This window comes from Procambarus clarkii, chromosome 76, assembly GCF_040958095.1.
Source record: "Procambarus clarkii isolate CNS0578487 chromosome 76, FALCON_Pclarkii_2.0, whole genome shotgun sequence".
Taxonomy (NCBI): Eukaryota; Metazoa; Arthropoda; class Malacostraca; order Decapoda; family Cambaridae; genus Procambarus; species Procambarus clarkii.
The window spans coordinates 23358472-23386216 of NC_091225.1; the positions used below are offsets into that span (position 1 = coordinate 23358472).

The 27745-nt window shown below is 46.9% G+C and overlaps 1 long non-coding RNA gene across 1 annotated transcript in view; it reads right to left on the reverse strand.

Moving 5' to 3' along the window:
• Nucleotides 1-7392: 7392 nt before the first annotated feature.
• LOC138357116 (uncharacterized) overlaps nucleotides 7393-27745 on the reverse strand; it is a 59627-nt gene continuing 39274 nt past the window's right edge. Inside the window, exon 4 of the long non-coding RNA XR_011224825.1 lies at nucleotides 7393-10057. This is a non-coding gene — a long non-coding RNA (uncharacterized lncRNA). The remainder of the gene's footprint in view (nucleotides 10058-27745) is intronic.

The following is a 27745-nucleotide window of genomic DNA, read 5'->3' on the forward strand; positions in this document are numbered from 1 at the left end:
TGTTGTTCTCTGAAATTCTTATTGTATCTGGTTCCCTAAAGATTTCATTTTGTACAAACACACTTTGGAACTTTTCGTTTAGTGTTTCACACATTTCCTTTTCATCTTCCGTGAATCTATTTCCCATTTTCAACCTCTGAATATTATCCTTTACCTGCAATTTGTTGTTTATGAATTTATAGAATAGACCTGGTTCTGTTTTACATTTGTCCGCAATCCCTTTTTCAAAATTTCTTTCTGCCTCTCTCCTCACTGCCGTGTAGTTGTTTCTCGCATCTTTGTATCGCTGATATGTTTGGGGGTTCGGCCTGTATTGATTCCATTTTTGTGTCTTTCGGTCTCTAGCCCTCTCGCAATTTCTATTGAACCAATCCTGTTTCCTAGTTCTGCATCTCTGTTTTGGTATAAATTTTTTTGTGCCTTTATCATATATTTCACAAAACTTGCCATACATCTCATTCACTTCCTTGCCTAGCATCAAGTCTGTCCAATTATATTCACTAAAAAAATTTCTAAGGTCACCATAATGTCCTCTCCTGAAGTCTGGTTTTTCAACTGCTTCAACCTCCTTATTTTCTTCCAGCTTATAACGCATTGCATACTTTATTCCCAAAAAGACATGGTCACTTTTACCCAAGGGAGGAAGGTACTGAATGTCAAATATCTCTTCCTCCTTCCTGGTAAATATCAAATCTAGCATGGAGGGAACGTCCCCTTCCCTCATCCTCGTAGCTTGTTTAACATGTTGATACAAGAATGTTTCCAGGATGAGGTCTACAAATTTACAGGTCCAAAAATCTTCTGTTTTAGCTTCATATGCTTCCCAGTCTATGGATTTCAAGTTGAAGTCACCGACTATCAACAGTCGTGATCTATCGTTATCCGCTCTCGCTATAATCTCTCATTATTGTTATAAGACCTTCACGTTTACTATCTAGCTCCTCCTTTGACCATGTGCTGCTTGGCGGTGGACTATATGCATTTATCATCATTAGTTTATCATCCTCATAGCAGATCTCTAGTGCTATTATGTCAACTTCTTGTGGATTGGCAGTCATTATTTCCTTCACCTTTAGGTGTTCTTTTACCAGCACAGCAACGCCACCGCCTTTCCTAATTTTTCTGTCCCGTCTCCAAATTGAGTAGCCCCTTGGGAATATGACCTCATTTAAAATTACATCTTCAAGTTTTGTCTCCGTGAGTGCAACAATGTCTGGTGTCTGCAGCTGTATTACATCACTTAACTCCAGTATCTTCGATCTCACTCCATCTATGTTGGTGTATGCAATCTTCAGGAACTTGTTCCCCCTCTCCTTATTCTTCACTCCCCCTCTCTCTATTGATTTTGTTGGTTTGCCTTTATGTACCACTTTACTGGTTTGCCTACCCCTATCACTTTGTAGAAAAAAGAATTTATTTCTTCTTCATTCCTGCTCTCATTTAAATGTTTTGCCTCGGCGAGGTTCAGTTTCAGCTTCTCTCTATCTTCTTTTGAAAGATCTCGTCTTAATGACCACCCTTTCCCATCCTCATCCCTTTGCAATTTTCTAGCATTCCTTAGTACTTCTTCCATCTGTTTGGCACCGTTTAGGGTGATCCTCAAAGGTCGATCTTTCCCTTTTACGTACCTGCCTATTCTCCTGTAGTCGCACACATTCTCTCTGTTTGTAAGACCTTCCACGAGGCCAACAATTTTATCTACTACTTTAGCTTCTTCTACAGCTCTTTCTGACCTAGATGTTATCGCCTTTTCTTTGCAGCCAAAAATGATCAGGGACTTACTCCGATCAACTGTGTTTTGCACCAACTTCGGGTTAGATGCCAATTCTTTCCTCACTTCTAGCCTAATGTTTGTTTTATCTTGGTTGCTGCAGTGTTTGACTTCCTTTACTGCTTCTTCTATTTTTTCCTTCTCCTTGGCCACTTGTGCATAAGTGAGTTGCATATCTTTCTTGCACTGTTCTATTCCCTGTGTAACTTCCTCCATCTGTGCTGACAAAAGCTGTTTCTCCTGTTGAATTTCCTTGCCTAACCTATTGCAGTCATTTATGTTTAAATTTACTTTAACTTCTTCCAAAGCTATTTTTAAGAGTTTATTTTCTTCTTCCATGGCTTTGCAATTTGTTTCCAATTGATTCTTATCCTTGCGCAAGTCTTTCACTAAACCCTCAAGACATAAAACTTTGCTATTCAAATGGTCATTACTTTCTTTCAATTTACTAATTATTTCTACATGAGAGTTCACTATAGTATCTAAATTTACCAACTTGTTATGTAGACTACTAATATCAATGCTTTCTTCATTGAATCCCTCAAAATCAAGCTCTGTTTTGTTTTTCCCCTTGCCAGTGGCCATCTTGAATGTTCTTCTCTGCACTGTAAACACTAGGGCAACTTTTTCTCATCCGATTTTTCACTTCCCTTAGCACTTTCCTGTTATCTCACCTATTTTTCAAGAGCACTATACCTTTATGTTCTCTGGGACACCACTCACTACCATCAACCTGTACTACAATACTTAGGATTGTTGAAATATGCTGGAGCTCCTCTGCTGCAAGTGTTGACCCTAGGGGTGTCACCTTTTGAATCAAGTATGTGTGTGTGTGTATATGTATGTATATATGTGTGTGTGTATGTATATGAATGTGTATAAAGTATATATGGAAGCTGATCAGAATTACATTTCACCTTTGTAAATGCACATTACTGCCAAAACATTCTGGCCAAAGGAGGAGCAAGGTCGGGGCCCAATGCAGCAGAGGCTGCAGAGCCCGGTCTTCCAACACGGACAGACTCGGGGGCTTGGTCGCCCACCCCACGAGCCTGAGAAGGTAAAGGAGAAACAGAATTTAACATGAGGACGAAAAAGAAACATTCATTCACAAATGTGCCCCCACACCCACCATGGAGCCACAGTTAGAGGCAGGACACCCAACAAGAAGCTATTGCTGATCATGCTGGGGCCCCCTAGGGCTGTGTCGTGAGTATATGCCCCACAAACGCCACCTTAAGAACCGTCAGTCTGTCGAGATCGTGTTCAGTGATGAAAGGAGGATTGACAATAAAAGGTTCCCCTTGCTCTCGACTTTGGGTACTACAGTTCTACGGGTGCAGGAGTATGCCTCCTCAAGCACCCGGGCGTCAAAATAGAAGTAGTCCAAAGGAATAACCAAAACAAGCAAAAGGTCGGCAGGAAACGACAAGCACATAGGAGAAGAGGGGGGAGAAAAACGAAACAGAAGGAAAAGGAAAAGTTGTTCAGCACAATTAGAGAGGATAGCAGCAGGAGCACAAGGCTACAAAAAGGCAGAGGAGTGTCCCAAGGAGCATTACACTCCAGCAGCCGCCCACTAAGCCCCACTCATGGCATCAACGAGCTGAACAGGGAGGGGGGAGGCAGAAGAGTAAGCAGGACAGCCGTAATTGAGTTTAGACAGCATGAGAAAGGAATGTAAAGAGAGCAAGCAGCATGCGCCCTTCAGCTCCCCAGGAAGTATGGGACAAGACCTTAAGTAAGTTAAGGGCTTTGAAGCATTCAACTCGAAGGTAAGAGATAAGGGGTGATTAAGACAAGCAAGTGTCAAAGATTAACTCAAAAAGTTTAACAGAATCCTTTATAAAAGAGGATTACTATCAAGAGGACAGAGTGGGGTCGAAGAACGACCTGCTTCCAAGTAAAGGTCATAGCACAAGTCTTAGTTGGAGAGAACTTGAAGCCATGATTGGTGGCCCAGGACGACATGGCATCAATCGCAAGTTGAAGCCGCCATTGGAGAAAAGGCGAGTCATCACCTTGACAGCAGAGGGTAAGATCATCAACATAGAGAGCTGAGAAAATGCCAGAGGGATGGGAGGAAAGAAGACCATTGAGGGTTACCAGGAAAATAGTAGTGCTCAGAACACAACCTTGAGGTACACCTTCGTATTGCCGAAAAGAGGCAGAGAGGTTCCCTTAGAATCTCATTCTAAGGGAACGACAAGAGAGGAAGATCTTGAGTTAGAGAGGGAGATTGCCACGAAGGCCAAAAGAACATTGTTGGAACAGAATGTGGTATCTCCAGGTGGTGTCATACGCCTTTTCCAGGTCCAAAAGGACTGCAACCACGAAGGTCTTCACAGCAAAGGTAGTACAAACATGGACCTCTAAGTTCAGGAGGACATCAGTCATGCAGCAACACTTGCGAAAGCCAAATTGAGAAGGAGAGAGGGAGGGCGATAGCATTCCAAGAACCATATCAGACAGACACTGACCATACATTTAAAGAGGTTGCAGACACAACTCATTAAAGCAATGGAGCGAAAGTCTTTAGGGAATGACCACAGAGAACTAGGTTTTCAAATAGGAAGAATAACCGGCTCAAGTCAGTCCATGGGAACCGATGACAACTCCCAGACACTGTTATAAACGTTCAGTAAATACTGAAATATGTATGGAGGGAGATGTCAAAGTATTACATAATGAATATCAAATGAACCCGCCGCTGTAGAACCGCAGAAGGCCAGGGCAGACAGGAGTTCTTAGAGAGAGAGGAGCGTTATAGAGAAGATGAAGAGGCGTTTGAAAATCTAAGTGACAAGATTGAAGAAGAGGCTTAAGAGTAAGGAAAGGAGGAAGATGAGAATCGGAGCTAACAGTTGAAAAGTGTGAACCCAGTTCGGTTTTGACCGAGACCGGATCTGCCACAACAGAACCACAGAGGTGAAGAACTGGCAAGACATCTGGAAAAAACTTACCCACTAACTTGCAGATTTCCTCCCAGATCAGGGGCAGAGGGGTGTTAGACATAATAGTGGAAATGAAAGATCTCCAACTCTCACTCTTAGTCATACAGATGGCCCTACGGGCCACTACACTTGACTTCTGGCGCAAAAGCAAAGAATCAGGCGTCCATCAACAACGGTGTTTCTTCTAGGCCGCACGCTTACAATGGACAGCCTGAGCACAGGCTGCATTCCACCAGGGAATGCACTTCTGTGCGCCCCGGGAGGTAGAGCGAGGAGGGCAGCATCAAAAACTGTCATGAAAGGAGGAGGGGGGCTCGGGAAAGAGGAAAATCAGAGAGGTTGGAAAGAGTAACACAAAGGTAAAGAGGTTCCAAACAGCCTTGTCAAACTTCCACCTAGGGAAGGAGAGGGGAGGGTGAGAAGAAAAGAAAAGTGAGAAGGATGGGGAAAAGGTCACTTATGTAGGTCATCAAGAACCCGCCAGGTGAAGTCCATATAAAGAGAAGATGAGCAGAAAGATCAATACAGGAAAGGGTGGGGAATCAACATGAGTGGGTTTGCCAGAATTCACTAGTTATAAATGAAGAGAAGTGAGCACAAATGGTTCAAGAAGGCATCCCCGGGTGTTTGTCAGAATATCTCCCCAGAAGGTATGCTGACAGTTAAAATCATCCAAAAGGAGCACAGGCTCTGGTAAAGAGTCCAACAGGTGTTTAGGATCATGAAGAGAAAGCGTAAAATTTGAGGGGAGATAAACGGAACAGACTGTATACCATTTACTCACAAAGATATGGACCACAAAACACTGAATGGGTGACTGAAAAAGTCGGGGGATGAAGGGAATATCACGACAGATCAAGAGAGCAGTAGAGTTATGCGCAGTAAAAGCTGGAGGGGAAAAGAGAAAGTAATAACCATGCCAAATAAGTTTTATTGTTTTCTTTTGGGAGGGAGTTCTTTGGTTGTTCTACCTCTTCCCCTCACTTCATTACACACGCAAATCACAATAGCGTGATGCTTCAATGAACAAATCCACAAGGGCCGTGACGAGGATTCGAACCGTCAGAAGAGGTAGAACGGCCTATTGACATAGCTAGAGTGCATGGGGGAGTTGTGTAAAACCTTGGTTTGTGTCTCGAAGAGGCTGCAGGATTCAAGTAAGTTCAGTAAAACTTCTGGTTTCAACTCTTTTTACCATGTTGTAGCTCAGTCGATAAGGCAGCGTCTGCGATGATCTAAGACGTAGGTTCAAATCCTCGTCACGGTCCTTGTGGATTTGTTCATTGATGAATCACGCTAGTGTGATTTCTGTGTGTTTTTGACAATATTCAAATGACTTATGCTGTATGAATCCTAATGTGCTTTATTAGATTTGATTTTTGTGAAAAGTCTTTTTGACATTCTAAACAGTGATATGGTTTCTCTCCTGTATGAATCCTCATGTGTGTTATTAGAGATAATTTAAGTGAAAAGTCTTTTTGACATTCTGAACAGTGATATGGTTTCTCTCCTGTATGAATCCTCATGTGTTTTCTTAGATATGATTTTTGTTTAAAGTCTTTTTGACACTCTGAACAGTGATATGGTTTCTCTCCTGTATGAATCCTCATGTGTTTTATTAGAGATGATTTTTGTTTAAAGTCTTTTTGACACTCTGAACAGTGATATGGTTTCTCTCCTGTATGAATCCTCATGTGTGTTATTAGATTTGATTTAAGTGAAAAGTCTTTTTGACATTCTGAACAGTGATATGGTTTCTCTCCTGTATGAATCCTCATGTGTGTTATTAGAGATGATTTTTGTGAAAAGTCTTTTTGACATTCTGAACAGTGATATGGTTTCTCTCCTGTATGAATCCTCATGTGTCTTATTAGAGATAATTTGTGTGAAAAGTCTTTTTGACATACTGAACAGTGATATGGTTTCTCTCCTGTATGAATCCTCATGTGTCTTATTAGAGATAATTTGTGTGAAAAGTCTTTTTGACATACTGAACAGTGATATGGTTTCTCTCCTGTATGAATCCTCATGTGTTTTATTAGAGATGATTTTTGTTTAAAGTCTTTTTGACACTCTGAACAGTGATATGGTTTCTCTCCTGTATGAATCCTCATGTGTGTTATTAGAGATGATTTAAGTGAAAAGTCTTTTTGACATTCTGAACAGTGATATGGTTTCTCTCCTGTATGAATCCTCATGTGTGTTATTAGAGATGATTTTCGTGTAAAGTCTTTTTGACATACTGAACAGTGATATGGTTTCTCTCCTGTATGAATCCTCATGTGTTTTATTAGAGATGATTTTTGTTTAAAATCTTTTTGACACTCTGAACAGTGATATGGTTTCTCTCCTGTATGAATCCTCATGTGTTTTATTAGAGATGATTTAAGTGAAAAGTCTTTTTGACATTCTGAACAGTGATATGGTTTCTCTCCTGTATGAATCCTCATGTGTGTTATTAGAGATGATTTTCGTGTAAAGTCTTTTTGACATACTGAACAGTGATATGGTTTCTCTCCTGTATGAATCCTCATGTGTTTTATTAGAGATGATTTTTGTTTAAAGTTTTTTTGACATACTGAACAGTGATATGGTTTCTCTCCTGTATGAATCCTCATGTGTGTTATTAGAGATGATTTTTGTGAAAAGTCTTTTTGACATTCTGAACAGTGATATGGTTTCTCTCCTGTATGAATCCTCATGTGTCTTATTAGAGATAATTTGTGTGAAAAGTCTTTTTGACATACTGAACAGTGATATGGTTTCTCTCCTTTATGAATCCTTGCGTGTGTGTTATTAGCCATAATTTATTTTTAAAGTCTTTCAGACACATTCTACAGTGATATGACTTTTCTCCTGAACGGTCACTTATTTATATTTTGATATTTTTTAAAGTAGTTGTAGTACATTACTACTACTAAAGTAGTAGTAATGTATTTATTTTTTTTCTCTAAATGTTTTCTATGCTATTATGCGAGATGTTTTCATAATATAATTTTAAACATTCAACACTGATGACATTTTTCTTTTGAATAAATATTTGTACAGTTTTCTTGATTGTATAAACCTTTACAGCTATTTGATCCAATAAGCAAGTATTATCTAATGAAATATTCTACATTTCATTAGTTAAGTCTTGTAGACAATTATTACTAGTATTTGTCTCCTTTATAAATTGTTGTGTTCTTTATAAATCTTAGTAATATATTTTTTATATAATTTTAAATGCATGAGCTTTTATTTATTACTAAAGCAAATATTGTTAAGAGATGCCAAAAACACTTGGACTGTCGGATACATAAATAATTCAAGTAACTACATAGTAATCAGTATAGAGTAACCAGAATAGAGCACACAGGTTATAGTGTTAACTCTGTTGTCAACAGATGGCACTCAATATCAGATAAGCAATTGGAATAATCTAACTTTTGTAGGAATATAAAGCAATTTAATTACTTGTCAAAGACACAAGAGAATGGAAAAAAGTTACAATATGTAAACCACAGGAATTATTCATAAATAGTAAGATAATATTGTGCTTATTATATTATAAAATGTGCTAGACATAAAATATACTCTACAATATTTCCTGTGAATCAGCAAGTGTAAAAGCAAACATACAAATCTACGTCTCCACATGCGTTCACCAGCAGGAAAGTTAGTGTCCGTGTATAACTTTGTAAACATTACGAACAAATCTTGTGGCAATTTTTTTTTTAAGATTTAGCAAAATGTCTTTGTATAGGAAAATTAAATATATTATAAATTTTATAATCATACTGTACATATAGTATACAGTATGATTAGTATACATATATAGTATACAGTATGATTAGTGTACATATAGTATACAGTGTACATATATACTGTACATAAAACATACTGTTTTATCATACTGTACATATAGCAACAGCAGAGAAGGATGGTTTATTATAAATACAGCCACAGTATTAAGATGTTTCACTACAGAACCTTATTATAAACATCACCACAGAACTATGGGATGTCTTATTATAAATATAACCACAGAACTGATGGATGTCTTATTATAAATATAACCACAGCACAAGAGTCAGGTACAGTGGACCCTCATGTGGTCTGTCATTTGCAAAAATATATGTGTGTGATTTTTAAAAGAACTTACTGATCCAATGTACCATGCACATTGTTATTTTTAAATCCCCTATACCATTCATGTAATTATGTAAATAAATAAATAAATTCTGAGCATTAAGAACACTGATATATTATCTTATTTGGAGAGCCTTTTGAGCTTAAGAGCAAATTACCTAAGAAAAAAATCATAATTACTATACAGTATAAAGATTATTTATTTTAAATGCTTTCTCAACATTTACAATGGCTCACATAGGAGAAAAAGTATGTAATGTTTTAAAACTGAAAATATACATTAAACTTTTTAATATTAGAACCTGATTATAAAAATCATTAATTTGAAAATCTTAAAATGTTTTCTTGCCAAACAATAGTATTAAAAACAATACTGTACCACATACACAATGAACTAATAAATACTGAGATTATAAAATTAATGATACACCAAATTTAATTTAAATACACATTTTCTTTGTTACCATAGTGCATGAGATGTTAATAATGCATGACATATTGAAAATACATATAGTCATTCACATGAGTGTGCTGAAGACAGTCTTACCCATCTACATGTAGTATTTCTTACACCATAATGTGTTTCATAATGCTGCTGACAACATGTATGCAGTATATCTGACAGTGTGTGTGGATGCTGACACTGCAGGTATTATTCAATACCACTGGGTCCTGACACAGCAGGTATTATTCAATACCACTGGGTCCTGACACTGCAGGTATTATTCAATACCACTGGGTCCTGACACTGCAGGTATTATTCAATACCACTGGGTCCTGACACTGCAGGTATTATTCAAAACCACTGGGTCCTGACACTGCAGGTATTATTCAATACCACTGGGTCCTGACACTGCAGGTATTATTCAATACCACTGGGTCCTGACACTGCAGGTATTATTCAATACCACTGGGTCCTGACACTGCAGGTATTATTCAAAACCACTGGGTCCTGGCACTGCAGGTATTATTCAATACCACTGGGTCCTGACACTGCAGGTATTATTCAATACCACTAGGTCCTGACACTGCAGGTATTATTCAATACCACTGGGTCCTGACACTGCAGGTATTATTCAATACCACTGGGTCCTGACACTGCAGGTATTATTCAATACCACTGGGTCCTGACACTGCAGGTATTATTCAATACCACTGGGTCCTGACACTGCAGGTATTATTCTTCTGGTGACTGTAGGAGCTGTGAAAGAAAGGATTGAGAGATTACCAAGTCGTTTAAAGTCAACAAATACCAAATACAGAATCTTTGAAATCTAGTAAAGATTTCCCAAATAGGATTTTTTTTTTAATAATTCCAATACTATAATGGTTCTTTCTCCAAATAAAACAAAGATATACAGTATAGGTAAAATATATCAGCCAGCAGACTGTAAACAGGTACAAATCCCTGTGCACAGGAATCTTAGCAGATACAGTACATAGAAAAAGGCAAACATAATTCCAATCTACAAAAATGGTATCCAAGAAGACCCTCTAAATTATAAACCCGTATCATTAACAAGTATGGTAGTTAAAACATTAGAAAAAAATAGCTAACACCAGATGGGTTGATCCATTGTTGTTAACACAACAATGGGTAGAACACCTGGAGAATACAATAATGACATCATAATGGACGGACGGTATGGTTTTCGAACAGGAAGATCCTGTGTAACAAATCTACTTAGTTTTTATGAATCACAGAGATTCTACAGGAAAGAGATGGTTGGCCAACTGTCTATCTGGACCTAAAAGACCAGCATTGATGTAATGAAATGCCATCTTCTGGGTGAGACCAGAGGCTCCCTGGCGCTATCCGGACTGATATGAGTGAATTAGACCGTGGCATCAGCCAAGTGAATGGAGTTCTTAGGCCTAACAGGGACCACAAACCAGAACCTAGGCCCCCCTCAGAGTGGCACGAGGAGCAATGGCCTATAGAAAGCCTCGTGAGGTTGGAAGCATTCTATGTCTGCCATCGACCAAGACAGGCACCAAAGAAAGGTGGGTACCCCAAAGCAAACCCTATCTGATTAAAAAAACCAGCGTTGAATGTAATGAAACGCCATTTTCTGGGTGAGTCCCGGAGGCTCCCTGGAGCTATCCATGGCTGATATGGATACCCTAACTATTTTGCATCAGTCGATGTGGGTGGCGTTCTAGGCCTACCGGGGACCATGAGCCAGAACCTGGTCCCCCTCAGAGAGGCATGGGGAGCAATGGCCCATAGAATTGCACATGTGATTTGGAGCATTCTATATCTGCCATCGACCGGGACAGGCACCCAGAAAGGTAAGCGCCATAAAACAAACCCTTATTCTGGTTAACAACAAAAATCGACAAACGAGTGGACAGAACTCCCCCAGGAAAATGAACTAACAAGCATGATGTCACACGAGCCTCGCCACCGCATGTCTGCGCAACTCCCCCCTCCCCGGGAGGGGGAAGGGGGAGCCCCAGACCCCCGCGCCGGCGATCCCCGCCCCAGTTCTGAGGCTGGATATCAAAACCGCAAAAAAAAAAACGCCGACCGGAGGGCGGGAGGGTGCCAGGGAGCCTCCGGGACTCACCCAGAAAATGGCGTTTCATTACGTTCAACGCTGGTTTTCTGGGGGGAGCTCCTACGGCTTCCCGGAGCTTATTCACCAAAGACTACCTAAGAAAACAAGGGGACATACCCGGGAGGCGGTCGGTGAACCACACCTCAACACGAAGTTGAGACAACCCAAGGACCCTTCCGGAAAGCAGCAGGCACATCATTCGCTAGAAAAAGGGAGAACGGCTGCAGACGAAGAGACCTATGACCACGACCACAGGAGCCAAAAACCACTGCGCCTGAGAAGAGCATGAAGCTCTGCCACCTGACCCCCAGAGGCCAATGCCAACATAAAAAGAGAGCCGAGGCAAAGCCAACCTGAACCGAAGGAGCCACAACAACCAAGGAGAAGAAAAACAGGAGAGCACCCGGTCCAAACACCAGAACGGTACAGGCAGTGCATGAGCAGGCCGGAGGTGAAACAATGCATGAGACAGCCTGCGAAACGGCACAGAAGGAACATCGATACCAAAAGCTAGCAGCAGAAACCAAGGTGCCAGACCCAGGAACGGCCCCAAGCGCCTCTACATCCTCCGCAAGCCAATCCTATGACAGCCCCAGGAGGGAAAAGAAAATGCAGGACCAAAACCAAAATGCCACAAGCATGCAAGTCCACCGCCACAAGTGCAGCCGACAGGGAAGGATCCCGCATAAGGAGCCTCCCCGCACCAACATCCCGCAGAAGGGCAGGAGCAAAAAGACTCATTAAGAGGAGCAAAATCGCCCCCAGGAAAATGAGTAGTGCCGAGACAGTGCTAAGAGAAGAGATATGAACAGAATAACAAGGCCAAACACCCAGAAACTGCCTGGAATAGGACCCACAAGCCCTAGAAAAGACCAGAGGGAAGCTCAACCGAATGACGACAGACGTACCAGAAAACGGGAAGGAGCAAAACCGTCCCGAACCTTCGAGAACAAAAAGAAGCAAACACAAAGGACGAAGGCACAAAAACCCCATCACACCCGAGACCAAAAGTCATGCAGAAACCCCAAGAAGAGGGGGACATGACGGAGAAGGCCCGTCCCGGAAAAAAGGGGCGAAGACCGTAGAAAAACACCCACCGACAGGACAAAAGCAAAGGGCACAATGGACAAGGAAACCGAGCCCAGGGAGGGGCCGACGCCCACAAAGCACGTGCGGAAAGGGGGGAACAGAAAAACCCCACACTACAAAACCGCAAGCCCCGCCCAGAGGGGTAGAAATACCCCGGCGGGGACCAACGGGGCCTGAGGCCCCTCACGTTAGCCCCCCCCCCCAGCCCCGGGAACCCACCCTGCAGGCCCTGGGGCCGAGCTGTCCCCCCAAAGCCCTAGCGTCAAGAAAAACCCCGGGGCAGCCGTGAAAAACACTAAGGAAGGGAGCCACTAGGCTCTGGAACTTGAACCAAAATCGGAGGATAGGCGAGGGGCGAGACGAAGACCCCAAGCTCATCCCCAGCCAGCTCAACGAGGCGAGGACAACGAGGACAGGACAGAGAATCCAAGGAACATGGAAAAACCAGGCCCGGCACAGCAAGACCGGCAAGGAAGGAGGGCCCCAGAAGGAGCACGGAAGGGCCGAACAAAATGCCACAACCAACCCCGACACGCAGCCGCAGTACCAAAACCACAGCAGAATGTCACCATACTCCCTGAGGAAGCAACAGAGAAGATAAAGATAAATCGGAACATGAGTGGCACACAAGGGGACACAGGCGGAAACCGAGCACCCAACTGAGCCACAGGGACGGTAGAAGAAACGTGTGCAGTGGAACAGGCAATCGAAGGAACACATTAGGCAGCCCAACTAGGGCTGTCCCCATACACAGCCCCAAGAGCAGAAACGAGAGCGCCCATGAAGCACAGAATCCGCTCGACAGGCGAACGACAGGGGAGAGGCAGAACCAAAGAGCCAGAACCCAATCCTGCAAGCACAAGGAGGCGAGCACAAAACGCCCTCGACACAGGAAAACGTACCACCGAACAGGCAACCCCACTGTTGCACCATGGAACAAGGTGGAGGCGGGGCCCCGAACTCCAGCAAGGTTAGACAAGCATAGGAGAGGGGCAGGAGGAGTACAGGCAGGAGCCGTCTCAGAAGGGCCAAGAGGCCACCCGCAGACACCCGTGAACCGAGGAAGGAATCAGGTGGAGAGAACAAGAGCTGCCCTGTATGGGCTAATAGCCCTGCAGTAGGCACCTCAGGTGGTACGGTCCACGTTCTCAAGTATGTATGTACACCCATTCCTACTTCCAAAAACAAAAACAGCGTCAGGACGAAGGAGACGTCATACCGCACCAACCCACCTGCAGAACATAGGCTCTGTGGGCCATGACGCAAGCCTATGAGTCCGTAGCCGCCGGAGGCGGCCAGGGTGCCCATGCTGGAGAGGAGAAGGGGAGCAGCGAAGGAGGCTCCCCACCCTAGAATGCAGGGAAAAAACCTTGTGACTTCCCCACAGCGGCACTCCAGAACACCCCCAAAGCAACGGGGCACGGATTGTATTAAGAAAAGAGCGAGAGGCGAAGCCCCCTGAGAGAAATGGATGCAGAACACCACGTGTGCACACCGCCCGGAGCCAAAACAAACTCCCACGGCACATGCGCAGGACGCGAAAGAAAAGTAGCCCAACAAGGCGGCAAGGAGCCCAACCGGCGGCAAGGAGCCCAACCGGCGGCAAGGAGCCCAAACCGCTACAAGGAGCCCAAACTGCTACAAGGAGCCCAAACCGCTACAAGGAGCCCAAACCGCTGCAAGGAGCCCAAACCGCTACAAAGGAGCGCAAACAGCTACAAGGAGCCCAAACAGCTACAAGGAACCAGTATGGAGGCAAATTCCGGGACACGCAGGAGGTAAGCCGCAAAGGCCAACTGCACCACAGGCGAAGAGATGCAGGTAGCCGAAAACCTCTGGAAGACAGAACCGAAAAACCACAGGGACACGGAACCGACCCAGGGAGGAGCAGAACCCAAGCCCAAATCGTACGCAGTACGGGGGAAAGAAAACCCCACTCCTCGCAACAGTAAGCCCCGCTCAGAAGAACGGAAATCCAGGCGGGGCGCAATGGAGCCCAAGGCCCCCCCTCCCCAACCCCAGGAGCCTCTACAACAGGCCCCAGGGCCAAGTCGCCCTCCAAAGCCCCGGCCCCACAAGAAAAAGCCGGGGCAGCCGAGAGAGCTGGAAGAGAAGGGGGGCCCACTGGTTAGACCCCGGAGCATCGGCCGGAGGAACAGACTCAAATGCCTCCGCAGCTACCCCGGACGGGGCAACCCCCGAAACTGCCCAAGTCTCAGAACCTCTAACCCCGCCTCGACCCCGAAGCCTGCAGATGCGTAGGGGCCGGAAGCAGGAGGGAGAAAAACAAGGGGGAGTGGAAGGAACCAAGGCCGAAGGAACCAAGGCCGAAGCAACCAAAACCCCCAAGTCTGGGTCCCTACACAAAGCGGGGCAGCATCGTGGCGTCCGAGGAAGCGACAAACCCGAGCGCGTTGCAACAACCTACCTTGCAACGCGCGAGCTGCCTGCACCCACGGGAATTCATCAGCAGACTGGGTGAATGGAGTCACGAACAAGCAACAAAGCTCGCAGGACTCAGGGTCGAATGTGTCACCGACCCAACAGGCAGCATGACGGAGGCAAAAAACAAGGAGAGTCACCCTAAGACAAAGGGACAGAGCAACCCTCAACTCGCACAAAGCGAGAGGGGATGCAAGGGTCTCCACTATCGGACCCGAGAGCCCCTGGGGGGTTTCCCAGGGCTCCTAGACTGGGTCTGCTAAGGGTTATCCCAGGCAGGGCACTGCCAACTGGCGCCCCAAACTACCAAGCAAACTGCTAAAGCTGAACCCACGGGACGTGTCCACCCGTGACGGCGAAGCAGGGGGGGTGCCACCACACAAACAAACCTAATATAAGGGGGGGGGGGAACACAAGGGAGACCCCCCTACCAAGGTAAACAAGGGAGGAAAACCCCCAAACACTTGGGGCAGCTAAACGCCAAGCAGCAAAAAGCCAACAGAGGTAGACTCAAGGTGATTTGTGGAAGGCAACCCCAAGCCCCAAGGGTGGTACTTACAGGGCACTCAGGGAAGGTGACCCTAAGCACATGCAGGCCGAGTACCTGAGAATACTACTCCCAGCTCACACGACCACCGTAGGAGCAGCACTGCAAACAAGTCACAGCACTGAGACAAGACCGGAGCTGGAGCCATACGACCGTGTATTATCCCATCAGCCGAGGAACTGGGGCGGGGATCGCCGGCGCAGGGGTCTGGGGCTCCCCCTTCCCCCTCCCGGGGAGGGGGGAGTTGCGCAGACATGCGGCGCGGCTCGTGTGACGTCATGCTTGTTAGTTTGTTTTCCTGGGGGAGTTCTGTCCACTCGTTTGTCGATTTTTGTTGTTAACCAGAATAGGGGTTTGTTTTGTGGGGCTTACCTTTCTGGGTGCCTGTCCCGGTCGATGGCAGATACAGAATGCTCCAAATCACATGTGCAATTCTATGGGCCATTGCTCCCCGTGCCTCTCTGAGGGGGCTAGGTTCTGGCTCGTGGTCCCCGGTAGGTCTAGAACTCCACCCACATCGACTGATGCAAAATAGTTAGGGTATCCATATCAGCCATGGATAGCTCCGGGGAGCCGTAGGGGCTCCCTCCAGAAATTGCTACTGAAAGCCAAACTGTTGAGAAGAACTCTCCAAACTAAAAACGAACAAACGAGCATGATGTCACAACCATCTCCGTGCCACTGTCAGTGCAGCTCCCCACTTCTGCAGAAGGGGGAAGGGGGAGCTCCAGACCTCCCACACCGGCTATCACCCCCAAGTTCAGAGGCTGGATGTCAAAAACTGTGAAAAACCTCCGACCGGAGGAAGGGAGGGTTGCCGGGAAGACTCCGGGTCTAACCCAAAAAAATGGTGTTTCATTACATTCAACGCTAGTTTTCTGGGGGAGCCCCTTTGGCTTCCCGGAGCTACTTAACCAAAGATAAAAACAAGAGGGACTTTCCCGGGAGGAGGTCGCCACTCGCTCCAGGGGCACCATGCAAGCGCTCGCTTCCAAGAGAAGCCGGACCTGGGACAAAGAAGTCATCCAAAAGCAGGAGCAATAGACCCAGGGGTTCAGATGGAACAAGTCCAGAATGTACCGCAAGTCCGCACAGTCTCGTTTCAGAACCGGAAACAAGGCGGGAAACCGACCTGAGGGATGAGGACTTTTGTCCACACCCAAGCAAACCCACTCCAAGATGACCCAACAGAGAGAGAGAGAGCCTTCCCTGCCAGCTCCAAGCCCCCCGAAGAAGGAGGGGCCACCCAATGCCACTGCAAGCCGCATGAAGAGACCCGAAAAGCCGACAAATCGTGGGACCAGGCGTGAGCAAACTGTACGAACCTCTCCCCACCAATTGCCTCGTCAATAGGATGACCAATGAAAGGGCCGAAGCCCCTTATGAAAAGCCGATAGATGAGCAGAGCAATTACCGCTCCAACCAGACGTCGTCGGCCCGGAAGGCTGTTCCGACTCTGAAAATGGCACCACTGGCATACCACGACAAGAGGAACCTCGAGCCCTGGGGCATGACCCTTTTGGGAAGAAACCCCACGGGCCCCCCTAAGAACCAAAAAGTCCAAGATGGGACGAAAACTAGAAACCTCTGTTTGCAGAAACTGCACCATCGCATACTCTGCAAAGAGAAAGGACAAAATGGGCATAGAAAACCTAAGAGCCAGAGCTCAAGCGGATTCTAAGGATTGAGCGAGCACCGCCTGATGGCACCCAAAACGAGAAGCAAAAAACAGAGACACTGCCTCCCTCAGGATCGGCACAAACAGCTTCAACAAGGCAGCCAATGCCCGCACCACTGCGACCAACGCACCAGAACTAGGATCAGCAACCAACGCCTCCATGTCCTCCTTAAGCCAGTCCGAAGACAGCTTGAGAAGGGAAAAGAAACGCAAGACCGAAGCCTAATGGTCACAGATGAGTAAGTCCTCAGCAACCAGGGTAGCCGAAAGGAAGGGAACCTGCACGCGAAGCTACACAGGCTGACATCCCAAAGAAGGACAGGGATGTCCGTGACACTGCTACAAACAAGCAGTGAAGCGTTCAATCTCGCCCCCCGGGTAAATCTGAACAACTGTCAGGGCCTCTCGCCACTGAAGCATGTGGGACCGACAGAACGTATGCCATACCGCCATTGAAAATACAGGCTATTTTGCCAAAGAGGACGACTCCGGAACCTCGTAACGCACCCAGTAAGGAAAGGAAAAACCGATCACAAATGAGGCAGGATCCATTATCGAGGCACAATCCAGGTCGTGCAAGAGATGGCCTCGAGCCACAATGGCCTCCCGCACCTAATGGGGCACGATGCGGGAAGCCGAAAACCTCCAGAAGCAAGGAACAGAAGTACCAGAGGGATCCCGGGAAGGGGTTGATGCTATATCAAAATCGTATAGGGAGGGAGGGGATAAGAAAACCCCACCCCCCCTGCAACAACAAGCCTCGCTCATAGGGTACCAACACCCAAGCGGGGTCAAATGGAGCCCAAGCCCCCCAAGTCAACCCCCTCCCTTGCCTCGGGAACTTCCACATTAGGACCCGGGGTCGAGTCGTCCTGCAAACCCTGTGCCTCAAGAGATAAGGCAGAGTCCACCGGAAAAGTTGGAACAAACAGGGCCCACTGGTCACACCCAGAAGCACCGGCTGGAGAAAAAGGCTCGAATGCCTCCGTCATCACACCAGAAGGAGCATCCCCTGAAACTGCCCGAATCTCACCACCAACTAAACCCTGCCCTGACTCTGAAACCCTTAAACACTTCAGAACTGGGTGCAGAGGGTCGAAGAACAGCAGGGGAAGGACAAGGGAGGCATGGACGAAACAAAGTTGAGGCGATAACAACCCCAAGTTCGAATCCCTTTATGCAAAACTGGGCAGGCTCGGGGCATCCGGGTTAGTAACCAACCCAGCGCACTGCAGCAACCTAAAACATGCATGCAACGCCAAAGCTGCCTGCACCCGAGTATTAAGATCAGTGGATTGGATGAACTGGAGTACAAGCAAGGAACACCACTCGCAGGACTCCGGGTCAAAGGTGTCACGGACCCAACAGGCAGCATGAGGGAGGCACAAATTGGTGATTGTCATCCTGAGACAAGGGGACAGAGCAACCCCCAAACTCTCACGAAGTGAGATGGGACCCAAAGGATGCATCCATCGGACCACGGAGCCCTAAAGGGGGTTTCCAGGGCCCTTACATGCTCTGCTAAGGGAAGCCCAGGCAAGATACTGATAACTGGCACCCCAAACTATCCAGCGAACTACTAACAGTTGAACCCTTGGGAGGTGTACACTCACAGGGACCTAGTAGGACCACCAATTTATATAGAAGGGGTACCAACACCAAGGGGCAGACCCCCACCAGGCAGGAAACAAAAATAAAAGAAAACCCCTGCATGAGGGACAACGACCCGGTGAAAACTAGCTGCACAGTACCTTGCGCCCCTACCAGTGACAAAACAAGTGGTGCAAGAAACACCCCAGCTGACACCAAGGCAATTAAGCAATTACCGAGAAGCAAAAGATTCTACAGAGGCAGACCCCAAGCGACTTGTGGAAGATAACCCCAAGCCACAAGGGCAATACCTACTGGGCACCTAGGGAAAGGAACCCTAGGCATATGCAGCCCCGAGTACTTGTGAAATTACTCCTGGTTCACACACCACCACAGAACAGGACCACACCACAAGGCACAGCACTGGAAATGACTTGAGCTCGATCAGGGCATTAGTCAATGGAGTTCAGCCTACCGGGGACCATGAACCAGAACCTGGCCCCCTCAGAGAGGTACAGGGAGGAATGGCCCTGGCAAACACCCCATGGTTGGGGGTTTTCCTTATCTGCCATCCAATGGGGTTAGGCACCCAGAAAAGTAGGCATAACAAAACAGACCCCACATGGTAAGAAAACTGCAACCAAAAACCGGAGAGGCAAAACACCCACCAGCCCCAAGATAACAAGGGAAACAAGCAAACATCACACTTTGCCGTCGCACCACTCGTAAGCACAGCCATCCCCTCCCCGAGAGGGTGATGGGGGAGCCCCGGACCCCTTGTGCTGGCTACCTAGCAATCCAGTTCGGAAGCTAAGCATCCAAACAATGAGAAAAAAAAAACATCAGCAGGAGGGAGGGAGGGAGGGTGACTGGGAGCCTCCAGGGATCACTGAGAACTTTTCGACCTCCAAAAGCACTGCGCCTGAATATTGACCCAAGAAATGGCAAACACGGCAGCCAAAGCAGCAAACTTCCTAACGTCATGGCCGTGCGGACAGATAGCAGGCTGGCTAGACTTAACCACCATGCTGTACGGCCATAATAAAGGACAATTCTGTGGTGAGCCGAAAATAAATTCTGCACAAAAAATTATTTTCTCTTGTTAAATTGTAGCCTCTGATCACGGCAAAATAAAATTAAATATTGTACGTGACATACTATAGTCATGATGGAGCTGAGAAGTTGAGCAAATAATGGGCGCTGAGCGATAAAGCTCTCAGGGTCACTAGCAGACGCCACCTCACTCCCTCTTTCACCAACACCTCTCTCGGCAACATTCCTTCTCCCAACATACTCCTTTTGCTGTTATTACACTATATACACACACATCATATACAGTATAAGAATCTACATTTGTTTTCAACATAGCGAACCACTAAGCTGGTATGCTGAGTCCAGACAATAACAGGCTGCCACACAGAATCAGTAGACGACGCTACCTCCCTCCCTCACCAAGATTACTCCTCCCACCATACTGCGAACAGGGCTAATTATCACCACAATCCTGCTATTATCAGAATCCTGGTCACTAAATCCTGTAAATTAATCATTTTCCACAAGTTTATTCTGTAAAGGAACATGAGAATTCATTTCAACATTCTAAGATGGACCAAACAATGGTAGGGTGCTGTGGCTACCTGCATAGTGCTTTGAACATCTTGAACAGAACATGAGAACATAAGAATAACGGTAACTGCAGAAGGCCTATTGGCCCATATGAGGCAGCTCCTATTTATAACCTCCCACTCATATACATGTCCAACCTATCCCACAACAGCATTGTGTTCACTGATATCTGGAAATTGTACACAGTCTTTATCACAGTCAGGCTCCTCTCTAATACTATCATGGCTAAATAATACCAGTTACATATATATTTTTACAATTTTAGGCGATGCTGTGGTCACAAGCTGAACAGCGATGCTGTTGCCTCATGCTGTACTCACCTAATTGTACTCACCTAATTGTGCTTGCGGGGGTCGAGCTCTGGCTCTATGGTCCCGCCTCTCAACCGTCAATCAACAGGTGTACAGGTTCCTGAGCCTATTGGGCTCTATCATATCTACACTTGAAACTGTGTATGGAGTCAGCTTCCACCACATCACTGCCTAATGCATTCCATTTGTCAACCACTCTGACACTAAAAATGTTCTTTCTAATATCTCTGTGGCTTATTTGGGCACTCAGTTTCCACCTGTGTCCCCTAGTGTGTGTGCCCCTTGTGTTAAATAGCCTGTCTTTATCTACCCTATCAATTCCCTTGGGAATCTTGAATGTGGTGATCATGTCCTCCCTAACTCTTGTGTCTTCCAGCGAAGTGAGGTTTAATTCCGTACCTCTCCTCGTAGCTCATACCTCTCAGCTCGGGTACTAGTCTGGTGGCAAACTGAGTGCCAACCTTGGTTGCTAACTCAGTACTGAGGCTCTCACACTTAAGAACGATTTTCTTTAAAAATGGGGTCTGTTTAAAGGAGTCCTGAGACACAGGATGTGAGCCTCGTATACCCGCAGAACTTTTGAATCGCTCCCTATACCTAAGAGCGCCACTCTGCGCACCCCCGATCTAACCCCCAATCTGGTGCTCTGCGTACCCTCAATCTAATGCCTCAAGGCACTCTGCACAGTGCGGTGGTTAACCCTTAAATTGCACAACACTTTATATGACATGTTGAGTAATTGACGCACGACTGCGCAATATGACGTTTTGGAGTACTAACCGCTATTTAAACTGAAGTTTAAATAAAAATAATATAACTCCATAAAAAATATGGAGTACTATTTAAACGGCCCACAGATACAAGGGGTTCACATCACCTTCTGCAGGGCTCTTGTAAACAGACGCCATTTAAAAAAAAATTGTCGGCAACATTCCCGGGTGTGGGGGCCTCAGTACTGAGTGAGCCACCAGGGCTGGCACAAGCAGCATGAGCTCACAACACTGCTGTTCAGCTTGTGACCACAGCTTCACCTAAAAATGTCAAAAAACCAGCGTTGAATGTAATGAAACGCCATTTTCTGGGTGAGCCCCGGAGGCTCCCTGGAGCTTATCGGGCTAATGTATGTTATGTTAGACCGGGACATTAGCTAAGGAGTTCAGACCTACCAGGGACCAGCGCCAGAACCTGGCCCCTTCAGAGAGGTTTCAGGGAGCAATGGCCCTGGAAAACCCCATATGGTTGGGGGTTTTCCTTATCTGCCATCGACCGGGGTTAGGCACCCAGAAAGGTAGGCGTAACAAAACAAACCCCACATGGTAAGAAACTACAACAAAAACCGAACAGAGAGGTAGAAAACTCCCTACAATCCCAAGGAAACAAGCAAACAAGCAAACATCACACTTTACTGCCGCGCCGATCGTCCGCGCAGCCCTCCCCACCCCGGGAGGGGAAGGGGGGAGCCCCGGACCTACCGCGCCGGCTGCCAAGCTCCAGTTCGGAAGCTAAGCTTCAACCAACGCGAAAAAAACGCCGACCGGTGGGAGGGAGGGTTTCCAGGGAGCCTCCGGGGCTCACCCAGAAAATGGCGTTTCATTACATTCAACGCTGGTTTTCTGTGGGGAGCCCCTACGGCTCCCTGGAGCTTCATACCCAAAGAGAAGGAAAAGAAAGGGCTAACCCGGGAGGCGGCCGCCACAAACTCTGCAACGCAAAGCCAAGACAACCGGCCACAAACCTGCGACCCAAGGCAACAAGAACGCCCAAGAACAGACGCACATATGGATGGGCGGCCAAAAACCTGTGCGACCCACAATTCCCTGCGCCCGAAATGAGCCCGAGACGTCACCAACACAGCAGCAATTGCTGCAAACGTCTGAACAGCACGGGCGCAAAGACAGACCGCAGGAAGAAGGAAAACACTGCGGACGACCCGGGAGACCCGAGCCCTGAAAACAGGGAACGAAGGAACCGGATCAACCACAGCGCATCCCCAGGCACGGCACGCCGGCAACAGCAAAAAGCACAACTGGACAACACAGGACGCACCCCCCGGCCAAACCAAACAAGTACCAAAACCCCAAGAACCCCTCCGGAAAGCAGCCGTCTCGACCGTCGCCAGGACAGAGAAAGGCTGCACACCAATAAAGCTACCACCAGTACCAAAGAGGAGGAAACTGAAACCGAAGGGGCTACCACAAACTGAGGGGAAGAGAAGAAGGCACCCTGAACAAGGACCAGGATGGCTCAGGCGACTCATGAGCAGGCCGGAGGGGAAACAAAACGCGAGAAAACGTAATAAACGTCATACAGTCTCCAAGACGAAGCTCGCAGGTGGGACACCGTCAACAAAGCCACCTGAACACCATAGAGATGGCGATACCTGCGTCAAAATACCAGACGCGAAGAGCCAAAGAGAAGGCCGAACCAGTCACGGACAGGACCGATTCGGCCTGCTGAAAGAGGCGAAGCCTCAGGAAAAACGCCCCGGGTACGGACACCTATCAAGCAGCGTCTGAAAAGAAGGCCGGGCCGGCCACCGTGGAACCATAAGGACTGTTCTCGTGGGAATGGGCTGCAACCGAGCCAGAACCCGAAGCAACAGCTGGACCGGGAGAAGAGGTACAGGTACCCCCCACCTCGACCAGGCCTGCCTAAAGCCTCCACCGTGAAGTCCTCGCAGGTGGGAAGGGCGCCACAAAACGGGCGACGCCTAGACCACGCCGACCCGAAGACGTCCATGGCCAGGAGTCCATAAGCCCAACAGAGCCAACAAAACGAATTGGCGACGACTGGCCAACCCACGAAGAGGAATGAACCGAGACAGCTGTCCACCAGGACGCAGGACACACCCCGGACACGAACCACACGGTTAACCAAACCCCCTGTGGTTCCGGCAAGAACCACCAGAGAACAGTCCAAACAGAGCTGAATGGTAGAGTACCTAGTGACCCAAACCCTCCGAAGCGCAAAGCAGACAGCCATGAACACCTGAACCGGGCTGTGAGCCCGACGGACAGACAGACTCCATCAACCTCGGCCGACCTGGTGAGCACTGGTCACAAAGCCCCAGCCGAGAGACGACCCGTCCGTGAACACATCGAGCGAAGGCTCGGGGAGCTGCCAAGGCACGGAACCCCGAAAACCCCAAAGAGGAAGCTGGTGACGCAGCACCAACACCAGATCCCCAGAGGAACCCAAGGAATGCAAGAGGCGGAAGTGGAGTCTCCGTAGGAACCAACCGACGCCGGAGCCAAACCCGACTCCGCGGGCAGACAAGCACGCCGAAGTGCAAACTCCCGCACAACCGCCCAAGCAACCGCTGAGCAACCCGGGACCCCCTCCTGAACAGCCAAAGGCGGGACCACAGCCACAGTAACACTTCTGGAGGGAAGACAATGAGGGGCCCAAGAGCCTGAAACAAGGCCCAGGTCCGAACCCGGGACGGAAACAGAAGGTAAAACCTCCAGATCACCAGGAAACCAAACCCAGCGATCTGGAAAGAACCATCCCCTGGCGAGCAGACAAGCGGACTGACTGGGAGCCCACTCCAGCCAGTCGTCGAGGTAGGCCAGACACCGAATCTCAGACGCAGACAGGGCACTAAGATCCGGTAAAGATGCAAAGAGTATACAAAGTGCCCTTCACAAAATAGGGAATGCAATAAAAACAGCAAACCTGAAGCCCCACCACCAAAGCATTGTATGACAATCATATTAAGACATATTATGACATATGACAATCATTATATGACAATATGACAATTATAATCAAAGCATTATATGACAAAGAGTGCTGGGAAGACAGGACACCACGAGAGTAGCTCTCGTCCTGTAACTACACTTAGGTAAGTACACATAGGTAATTACCAACCGTGCTAGCCCCAGAAAAACTGGAGAGGAACGTGCCAAGAAGTGACCTGGAGGTCCAGGTCCACCATCCATGCACCCGGCCCTAACAGAATCCGAACAGGAGACAACAGTCCTCCGAGCAGGGCAGAGGATCCAGGGTGCATACGGAAGTAGTCCAGAAGAACTGCAGACTGGAAAAGCTCATGACTGCAAAGAGCAGACGGGAAAAGCTCATGACTGCAAAGAGCAGACGGGAAGCCCAGAAGGATGGGGCGGATCGACCACGCCCCACGCACCCACGAAGAGGAAATGACGAAGCGCAGGGAAGAAGCCCACCCCGCCAGCTCTGAACCCCCCCCCCAAGGGGGAGAAGCCGTCCTCCGACGCCAGCAGAGGCCGGAAGACAACCCAAAGCGCCCACCAACAGCGGGACCAAGCGAGAGGCAACAGAGCAAGCTGCTCCCCCAGCGCCCAGTCAACAGAGAAGGGAACAGAACCCCTACAGAAAGAAAAAGTACACTACCGAAGTCATGAGGAGAGACTACGGGAATGAAACCACACTTCGCTGGAAGAGGAAGTGAGGGGAGACCTGATCACCACATACAAGATACCCAAGGGAATCGACAGGGTTGAGAAGGACAGGCTATGTAACACAAGGGGCACACGCACTAGGGGACACAGGTGGAAACTGAGTACCCAAAAGAGCCACAGATAGAATTAAAGTTTTTTTTTTTTTTTTTTTTTGAGTGTCAGAATGGGAACGGGAAAGCACTAAGAAGTAATGTGGCGACTCCTCACACAAGTAACGAGGCTGACCCCCATACAATGTCACATGTAGACATGACAGAGCCCAAGAGGCACAGGAACCGATACACCTATACAGGATACAGGATACGATACATACAGGATACTATATCGTATACAGGATACGATACAAAGATGCGAGAAACAACTACACGGCAGTGAGGAGAGAGGCAGAAAGAAATTTTGAAAAAGGGATTGCGGACAAATGTAAAACAGAACCAGGTCTATTCTATAAATTCATAAACAACAAATTGCAGGTAAAGGATAATATTCAGAGGTTGAAAATGGGAAATAGATTCACGGAAGATGAAAAGGAAATGTGTGAAACACTAAACGAAAAGTTCCAAAGTGTGTTTGTACAAAATGAAATCTTTAGGGAACCAGATACAATAAGAATTCCAGAGAACAACATAGAACACATAGAGGTGTCTAGAGACGAAGTGGAAAAAATGCTCAAGGAGCTCGGTAAGAACAAAGCAGCTGGCCCAGATGGCGTTTCACCATGGGTTCTGAGAGAATGTGCATCTGAGCTCAGCATTCCACTTCACCTGATCTTTCAGGCATCCCTGTGTACAGGAATCGTAGCAGACGGGTGGAAACAGGCTAACATAGTTCCAATCTACAAAAGTGGCAGCAGGGAAGACCCCCCTCAATTATAGACCTGTATCATTGACAAGTGTAATAGTGAAAGTATTGGAAAAACTAATCAAAACTAAATGGGTAGAACACCTAGAGAGAAATGATATAATATCAGACAGACAGTATGGTTTTCGATCTGGAAGATCCTGTGTATCGAATTTACTCAGTTTCTATGATCGAGCCACAGAGATATTACAGGAAAGAGATGGTTGGGTTGACTGCATCTATCTGGACCTAAAAAAGTCTTTCGACAGAGTTCCACATAAGAGGTTGTTCTGGAAACTGGAAAATATTGGAGGGGTGACAGGTAAGCTTCTATCATGGATGAAAAATTTTCTGACATAGAAAAATGAGGGCAGTAATCAGAGGCAATGTATCAGAATGGAGAAATGTCACAAGTGGAGTACCACAGGGTTCAGTTCTTGCACCAGTGATGTTTATTGTGTACATAAATGATCTACCAGTTGGTATACAGAATTATATGAACATGTTTGCTGATGATGCTAAGATAATAGGAAGGATAAGAAATTTAGATGACTGTCATGCCCTTCAAAAAGACCTGGACAAAATAAGTATATGGAGCACCACTTGGCAAATGGAATTTAATGTTAATAAATGTCATGTTATGGAATGTGGAATAGGAGAACATAGACCCCACACAACCTATATATTATGTGAGAAATCTTTAAAGAATTCTGATAAAGAAAGAGATCTAGGAGTGGTTCTAGATAGAAAACTATCACCTGAGGACCACATAAAGAATATTGTGCAAGGAGCCTATGCTATGCTTTCTAACTTCAGAATTGCATTTAAATACATGGATGGTGATATACTAAAGAAATTGTTCATGACTTTTGTTAGGCCAAAGCTAGAATATGCAGCTGTTGTGTGGTGCCCATATCTTAAGAAGCACATCAACAAACTGGAAAAGGTGCAAAGACATGCTACTAAGTGGCTCCCAGAACTGAAGGGCAAGAGCTACGAGGAGAGGTTAGAAGCATTAAATATGCCAAAACTAGAAGACAGAAGAAAAAGAGGTGATATGATCACTACATACAAAATAGTAACAGGAATTGACAAAATCGACAGGGAAGACTTCCTGAGACCTGGAACTTCAAGAACAAGAGGTCATAGATTTAAACTAGCTAAACACAGATGCCGAAGAAATATAAGAAAATTCACCTTCGCAAATAGAGTGGTAGACGGTTGGAACAAGTTAAGTGAGAAGGTGGTGGAGGCCAAGACCGTCAGTAATTTCAAAGCGTTATATGACAAAGAGTGCTGGGAAGACGGGACACCACGAGCGTAGCTCTCATCCTGTAACTACACTTAGGTAATTACTTAGGTAATTACCTGTTGACGGACGGTTGAGAGGCAGGACCAAGGAGCCAGAGCTCAACCCCCACAAGCACAACTAGGTGAGGACATATATTGTAAAAGCACAAGCCGCCGACTAGTGGCAGAGAGCACTACGCTGGCCAGGCAAAGAAGGCACAAAACTGCATCAAAAGGCCCACCTCGACAGCAAAACCACAAAGTCCCAGCACAACCACAACATGTGCCAAGACCCAAAAAGCTCAGTCTGCAAGCCAGGAAGACCCCGGAACCCCAAAAGGCAGAACCGGGTCACACGAGGAAACAAAGTCCCCTGAACCCACAAAAGGGGGCCCAAGAGGAAGAAACCTCCAGAACGAAACCAAGGAACCCAAAGGAACCCAGAATCGAACCAGGGGGAGCCCAAACCACCACATTTG